The following is a 6,953-nucleotide window of genomic DNA, read 5'->3' on the forward strand; positions in this document are numbered from 1 at the left end:
TGGGAAAGTTCCTAATTGTAGAAAGTTTCCGTTTTGTAGTTTCTATTTTCCATTTTTAGAAAGTTTCCATTTTAGTTTAAGAAAGTTTCCATTTCTTATTTTAGAAAGCTTCTATTTTCAGGTTTTTGGAATAAATAAGCTGAATTGAGTTCATAAATGGAACGAGAAGCTTCATGAAGATGACATGGAAAAACAAGGTGACAATGTGGGAATTAAAGATGATTGATTGAGGATTTCAAGGAGAGATTTTCTTAGGAGACTTTTATGGAAAGAAATATTGTTGGAGGAATAATTTGGTGTGATTGCCAACATGAAGATCAGAAATAATCAAGGAGATGACGCCAAGAGAGATTCAAGGGAGATATTTATGGAAGGAAAATATGTGTGCACCAAGGAAAAGCTAAAAAGGCGTCTAGATTCATCCCTAAATTCCCTAAAGGAATGTTAGCAGAAATTCATGAAGAAAATCAGAATAATTTCAAGGAAATTCGGCAATTAAATATTAGGGAGTTATTTTAGAGAATTTTGATTGGTTGGAACACATCACAAAGCTTACTTGGCGAATTATCATTGGTTGAAGCTATGTGGAAAATTCTAATGCTTTGTGAACCCTAGCCGTGCTCCTATATATACCCACCTCTTTGACGTTGAGAAGGGGTCCTCTCCCCCATACAGTTCTGATAGGAGCATTTTAATGCGACGTTTTACTTGCTTTTCCCTGCATTTTCTGCGTTATTTCCTTAATAAAACCCTGTTTAGGAAAGTTTCCATTCTTTGATTGGGAAAGTTCCTATTTGTAGAAAGTTTCTATTTTTGTAGTTTTTATTTATCATTTTTAGTAAGTTTCCATTTTTAGTAGTTTCTATTTTTCATTTTTAGAAAGTTTCCCACTTTTCATTTTAGGAAAGTTTCTATTTTTCTTACTAGTTTCTATTTTCAGGTCCTTGTCACAAATGAGCTGAAACGAGCTCACAAATGGAGAGAGAAGCTAGCCAACGTTGGAGGGAGACAAGATGAAGTACAAAGGGAAGCACAAATGAGCAGAAATGAAGAAATGAAGCTTTCCTGGTCCAACCAGGAAACCCTGTCCAGAAAAGGAAAGCTTGCCAAAACAAGACTCTTGAGCCAACCATGAATAGAGATCGAATTAATGAAGTGACATGGCATGAGAGAAGCTTCTTGAAGACTCTAGATGATGACATGGCACAAAGGTGGCGCATGGAGGCCCAAGAACTCTCAAGACTTGTTGGATTTTCGGCAAATGGATCAAAAGCCCACAAAGCCCATGCAATTAGGGTTTGTGACGCAATGAAGAAACCCTAGAGATGTTTGCCGTCCAAAATGAAGAGAGAAACAAGGAAAATGACGTGGAAAATCAGAAATTAAAAGGAGATTTTCTAGGGAGATTTTCTAGGGCTATTTTTATGGAAATTCATCAAGAGATAAACCCTAGAATATCTTTTGCCGTCCAAGCCAAGAGGAAAAGAAGGAAGTTGCCGTGTGAATTAAAAGAAAACCCTAGAGAATTCGGCAAGGAGATATTCAAGGGAGAAATAAAAGGAAAGAGAAAAGGTGGAGACCAAGAAAAGCTCAAAAGAAGTCTAGATACATTCCTTAATTCCCTAAAGGAAGTTTGGCCGAATTGAACTACAAAAATCAGAATTATATCAAGGGAATTTCGGCAAGATTATTTAGGGAATTAAATGGAATTTTGTGATTGGTTGAACCACCTCATAGGGCTTATTTGGCAAGATATTATTGGAGGAAATTATGTGGAATTTTCAGATTAATTCCATAAGGTTTACACGGCTTGGAGAGCAAGTTGGCCGTCCCCTATATAACCTCCCCTCTTCTCAACGTTTTGGAGTTCCAAGCTCCATTCTTTACGTTTACACTTTGAGAAAATAATTCAGAAAACTCTTTAGACTAGCCGTGCTCCTCTCCATCCTCTAGGGCAACCACGAAGTGCAAGCAAGGCCAAGGAAGAAGAAGACAAGCCGTGCACACCATCCACCCTCCACCTTGAAGATTGCTTTCGAAATTCAAGAGACCACATCATCACTTCATTCATCTCATCTTCATCACGGTGTAATCCGATTCTCCTTGTACCTTTGCTTTGTATTTTCGTTGGTTTTGCCTTAGTTGACACATATGTATGAACAAGTATTGTTTTCTGAAATTTTATGATGAATTGTTAATTTTCAGATTCATATATTGCGATTTATGGTTGCTTTTGTGTGAGTGTTCGATTAAATTTGCATGATAGATAACTTTTGTATTTTAATCTTATGTGGTTGCAAACACTTAGGGTTTTGATATAATTGGTGCTACGAATTTAAGAACATGAATCAACTTTTTGGTTTTGTGTTCTTGGATCGATAAGTAGTAAAGGTTTTGTACAAAAACCGAATTTAATCAAAGAAGATTGCAATTAGGTGGACTTTTTCATACTAAGTTGCACATTTGAGTTGATAGCCTTTCTAGGTGCTTAATGCGTTAAACATGACATGATTGACTAGCTTTCTAGGGTTTGATTGCATGTTTGATAGGATTAATCTAGGTGCTTTCGCTTAGGTTAATTAGCATTGAAAGTAAAATATGGGAAATTGTTTGCTTTTGAACGTTTCACATGATCAACTCCTCTTGCATGACTATGATGAACAATGATGAACTTGAATCAATTTTAATCATGAGTTTCGACTTTGATCTTTGTTCTTACATTCCATTTATATTTTTATGTTTTTGCGTTTTTAATTATTTAGTTAGCTTTTATTTTCGAAAATAGAAAACCAAAATCAAAAATCCCCCCTTTTTCGTAAATATGTATATATTTTGTTTTATTTTTGTAAATATTATACTTTGTTTTAATTTTAATTGTTTAATTGTTTGACAATGACAGGTGTACCCTCAATCCCCGGAATAGAACGATCCCTACTTACTTTATACTACTAATGACATTTCAGGGTTAAATTGGTCGCTCAACAAAAGCGACATCAATTTTTGGCGCCGTTGCCGGGGATTGAAAAATCACTTGTTAAATATGTGAATATATGTGTTTGTTTATATTGTGACCGAAAAAAAAAAAAAAAAAAAATTTCTTGTTAATTGTTCATAATTTGTTAGTCAATTAGTTAATTAGTTAATTAATTACTTAGGTTGTTATTTATATTATTGAATACGAATTTTAATTGTGAGTTGTAAATTAAAGAAGGAATAGGTGAAGTCGTGTTTATTAATATTGACTTAAACCCCTTATTGGTACCTAGTCCAGGTCCCTTAAGGTTGAGGGCGGTCTTTATTAACATTCATTGAACTGTCTTCACACTTAGAATCTTTTTCATCCAAGTAAGTATAGCCTATGTGGGATGGTGTCTAGGAAAGGGGACAACGTTCATAACGGGTTCTTGGATTCAGAAGTGCATGCAAATGGGCGTAAACCACAATGTGGGAGTAGCCTATGCCAAAATGGATCCTACCTCTTGTGTTCGCCCTCCCCTACCTGGCCATCTCAGTAAGGTTGCCCAAAGGATGTAGGAGGGACTTTGTGTCTAGACGACTATACTTGGGCCGCACGTCCTCTTGATTTACCGCTTGGAATTGAATTTGAAATCAATGATATATATAACAAATGAAAATATTGTGATTCACTAAGGTATATTGGATTAAACATAGTCTTGAAAAGGGTAGCTGTTTCAGTCCCATTGCACATCGAGACTCACTGTTCCCGTACCTAAGTGTTGAGAATAATTGTAAAGAAAAGGAAGAAAAACATATATTTGTAAGTATTTTCGTAAAAAAAAAAAAAAAAAAAAAAAAAAAAAAAAAAAAAAAAGAAGTGTACAAAGTGTGACGTTTGTTTGTTTGAAAGTTTTGTACAAATTGTGTCTAATCTTGTTATACAAAGGAAATGTAAAGAATTAATTATAAATATTGTTACATTCTTGATTTATTATAAGTGTGTAAATTCGTATGAGTAGATAAGGGCCCTTTTGTTAATATTGGCCTTAACCCTTCATTAGTGCCTTTCTGAGGTCTTATGAGGTTGAGGGCGGCTTTTATTAACATTTGGAGAACTGTCTAACACATGAGTTCTTTTCAAGCTGAGTAAGGGGCATATAGGTGGTGTCTTAGGTTGAGACCCTGGGTGATGGGTTCAATTGGATCTCAGAGATACTATAGACCGTGCGTAAACCACAATGTGGGAGTAGCCAATAGGGGCCTAAACCTCAATGAGGGAGTAGCCTCCGTAGTGTCACCAAAATGAGTCCTCCCTCTCACTTACCTCTTAATCTGGCCATCTAGCCTTCTGAAACAAAGGAAAGCGACTTATGTCTAGACGACTATCCCTAGATCGTATCTCACCAATAGTAGTGGTTTCTATTGGGCTCGACTTACAACTTGTAATCAATTGAGATATTAACTTTATTTTGTAAAGATAATAAGATACTTGAACATAACCTCCACTTGTAAATTGTGTGATTTGTACTTTCTATACTTGTATAAACTTCTTACGTGGTTTATTTGTGAAAAGATTGTGGATAGTTTTTAATTTATACTCTATTTTATACTTGTATAAATCATAAATAGTAAAGTCATGAATAGTAACTTGTGAATAGTGACTCGTGAATAGTAAAGTTGATGTATCAATCACTAATTTGTAATTAGCTCACTTTATACTTTGCTAACTTCTTTGAATTTTGATGATGTTCAGGATTCCTATGAATGACCGAGCCTTTTAGACCCTCTACACTAAAGGAAATTGAAGCAAGGCTCGCTCGTTTGAAGGGTCCTTCACTCCTTGAGTTCACAAGCCCTTCTCCTTCAACATACAAAGAGTACACATTTAACGAGCAAGGGAAGCGGATTTACTTTTCTGAGGAGTCTACATCACCTACACCAAGTCCATCTCCGCCTTCACGTTCACCTTCACCTGTGGTTTCGTCCAACTCTACACCACCTTCACCACCACCTGAAGAAGTCGAAGAAGAGAGAATGGCATCTATTAGGGAACTCTCCACCGCAACTGTTGAAGGAGGACCCCCTACAGGCATAGTATACCCTGCCCCTGCAGCTGGAAGACAAGCAGAGTTCGAGCTTAAGAGTGGATTGTTGCACAAGCTCCCTATCTTCCATGGCCTCAATATGGAGGATGCTAACAAGCACGTACGAGAATTCCAATCTGTTTGTGCAAACATGCAACCACAAGGGGCGGATGAAAACCTTCTTAAGATGAGAGCATTTCCATTCTCTCTAGCTGATAGAGCCAAGGATTGGCTATATGAGCTTCCTGCAGGTCGTATCACATCATGGGAAACAATGAGAAAGGCCTTCTTGGAGAAATACTTCCCAGCTTCAAAGGTCATCACACTTAGGAAGAAGCTTAGTGGAATAGAGCAAGCTCATGATGAGTCCTATGCTGCCTACTATGAGAGGTTCAATTCCTTACTTGCACAATGTCCTCAACATCAGATGAAGGATGAGACCCTACTTACATGTTTCTATGAAGGACTCTTACCCTTGGAAAGGCAAATGTTGGATGCTGCAGCTGGTGGAGCTTTTGTGGATAAGTCACCTGCGGTTGGGAGGGAACTTATAGCTAATCGTGCCCTAAACTCCCAACAGTATGAGGGTGTGAGACAACCCACTCGTAGGGTAAATGAGGTAAGCACTAGTCCTGCCATTGCGGATCAATTGAGCAAACTCACCCTTCTTGTGAACAAGGTGGCGACTACTCAAGGCCATGGAGGACCCTCTGCTTGTGGGGTATGCTTTACTCAAGGACATCCTACGGATCAATGTCCTCAACTGAGTGAGAATGGTGGTTGGGAATCTGTGAATGCTATAGGAGGCTATCAAGGGAACCAAGGGGGTCCCCCACGTCCAAGGTATGATCCATATTCGAATACCTATAACCCTGGATGGAGGGACCACCCCAACTTCAAGTGGACCAACAATGAAAATGTTCAGAACCCTCTTGGTGGCAGTTTCCAACGTCCTCAAGGACCTCCCTATCAAAGACCTTACATGCCTCCTCAACACAATGTAGGGAATCCCAATTCTCACTATGATAAGACGATAGAGGCATTGACTAATTCTACTCAGGCATTGACTAGTGCCACACAGACTTTGCTTCAAGGACAACAGACCAATGCCAAGGACATTGCAGAGCTCAAGAAGCAAATGGGACAAGTGGTGGACTTCATGACCAAGTTTCATGAGAATGGTAAGCTTCCGAGCAACACAATTCCAAACCCAAAGGGAGGCTTTGAAGGTTCCACCAACTGAGGAGAAGAGGAAACCACGTCTAGGCTGAGAAGACGTTAAAACCAAGCGCTACTTGGGAGGCAACCCATGCAAATCAGATTTGCTTTCTTTATCCTTATCTTTTATTTTTCGTTTTTGCTTTTTGAATTTAGTATTATTTTCGTAAATTTCATCCCTATATGCTTAAGTGTTTCATTGCATGCTTTTAATTGATTACATTGAGGACAATGCAATATTTAAGTGTGGGGGAAGGGATTTATATTGAGTCATATATTGAAAAATACAAAAAAAAAATTGAAAAATGTCAAAAATTTAAAAATTTTCGTTGCTTTTGTTTTTGTTTTGAGTCTTAGGATGCCCTTTCAACTGTCTAGGATGATTCTATATCTTTGAAATCATGACTAAAAGAGGATCACAAAATTGAGATGATTTAAACACGGTATTCTTTGGTTAATTGAGATATATGAGATATATATGCATGTGTAGTGGATATGGATTTAGAAACTTTGGTACAGAAAATATGAGCATGTTAAGATGAGTTTTGATTCATAAAAACCCATGTGAGATAATTGAGCCCATGTCCCTTTTTCTTGGAGTAAAATGAAAAATATATTCTTATTTTCTTGGCGATGTTTTGATGATCTCATTATTCTTTCATTTGATTGACTGCTTGCCATAGATTAAGTTTG

This window comes from Rosa chinensis, unplaced genomic scaffold (genome assembly GCF_002994745.2).
Source record: "Rosa chinensis cultivar Old Blush unplaced genomic scaffold, RchiOBHm-V2 RchiOBHmChr0c12, whole genome shotgun sequence".
In the NCBI taxonomy this organism is placed as follows: domain Eukaryota; kingdom Viridiplantae; phylum Streptophyta; class Magnoliopsida; order Rosales; family Rosaceae; genus Rosa; species Rosa chinensis.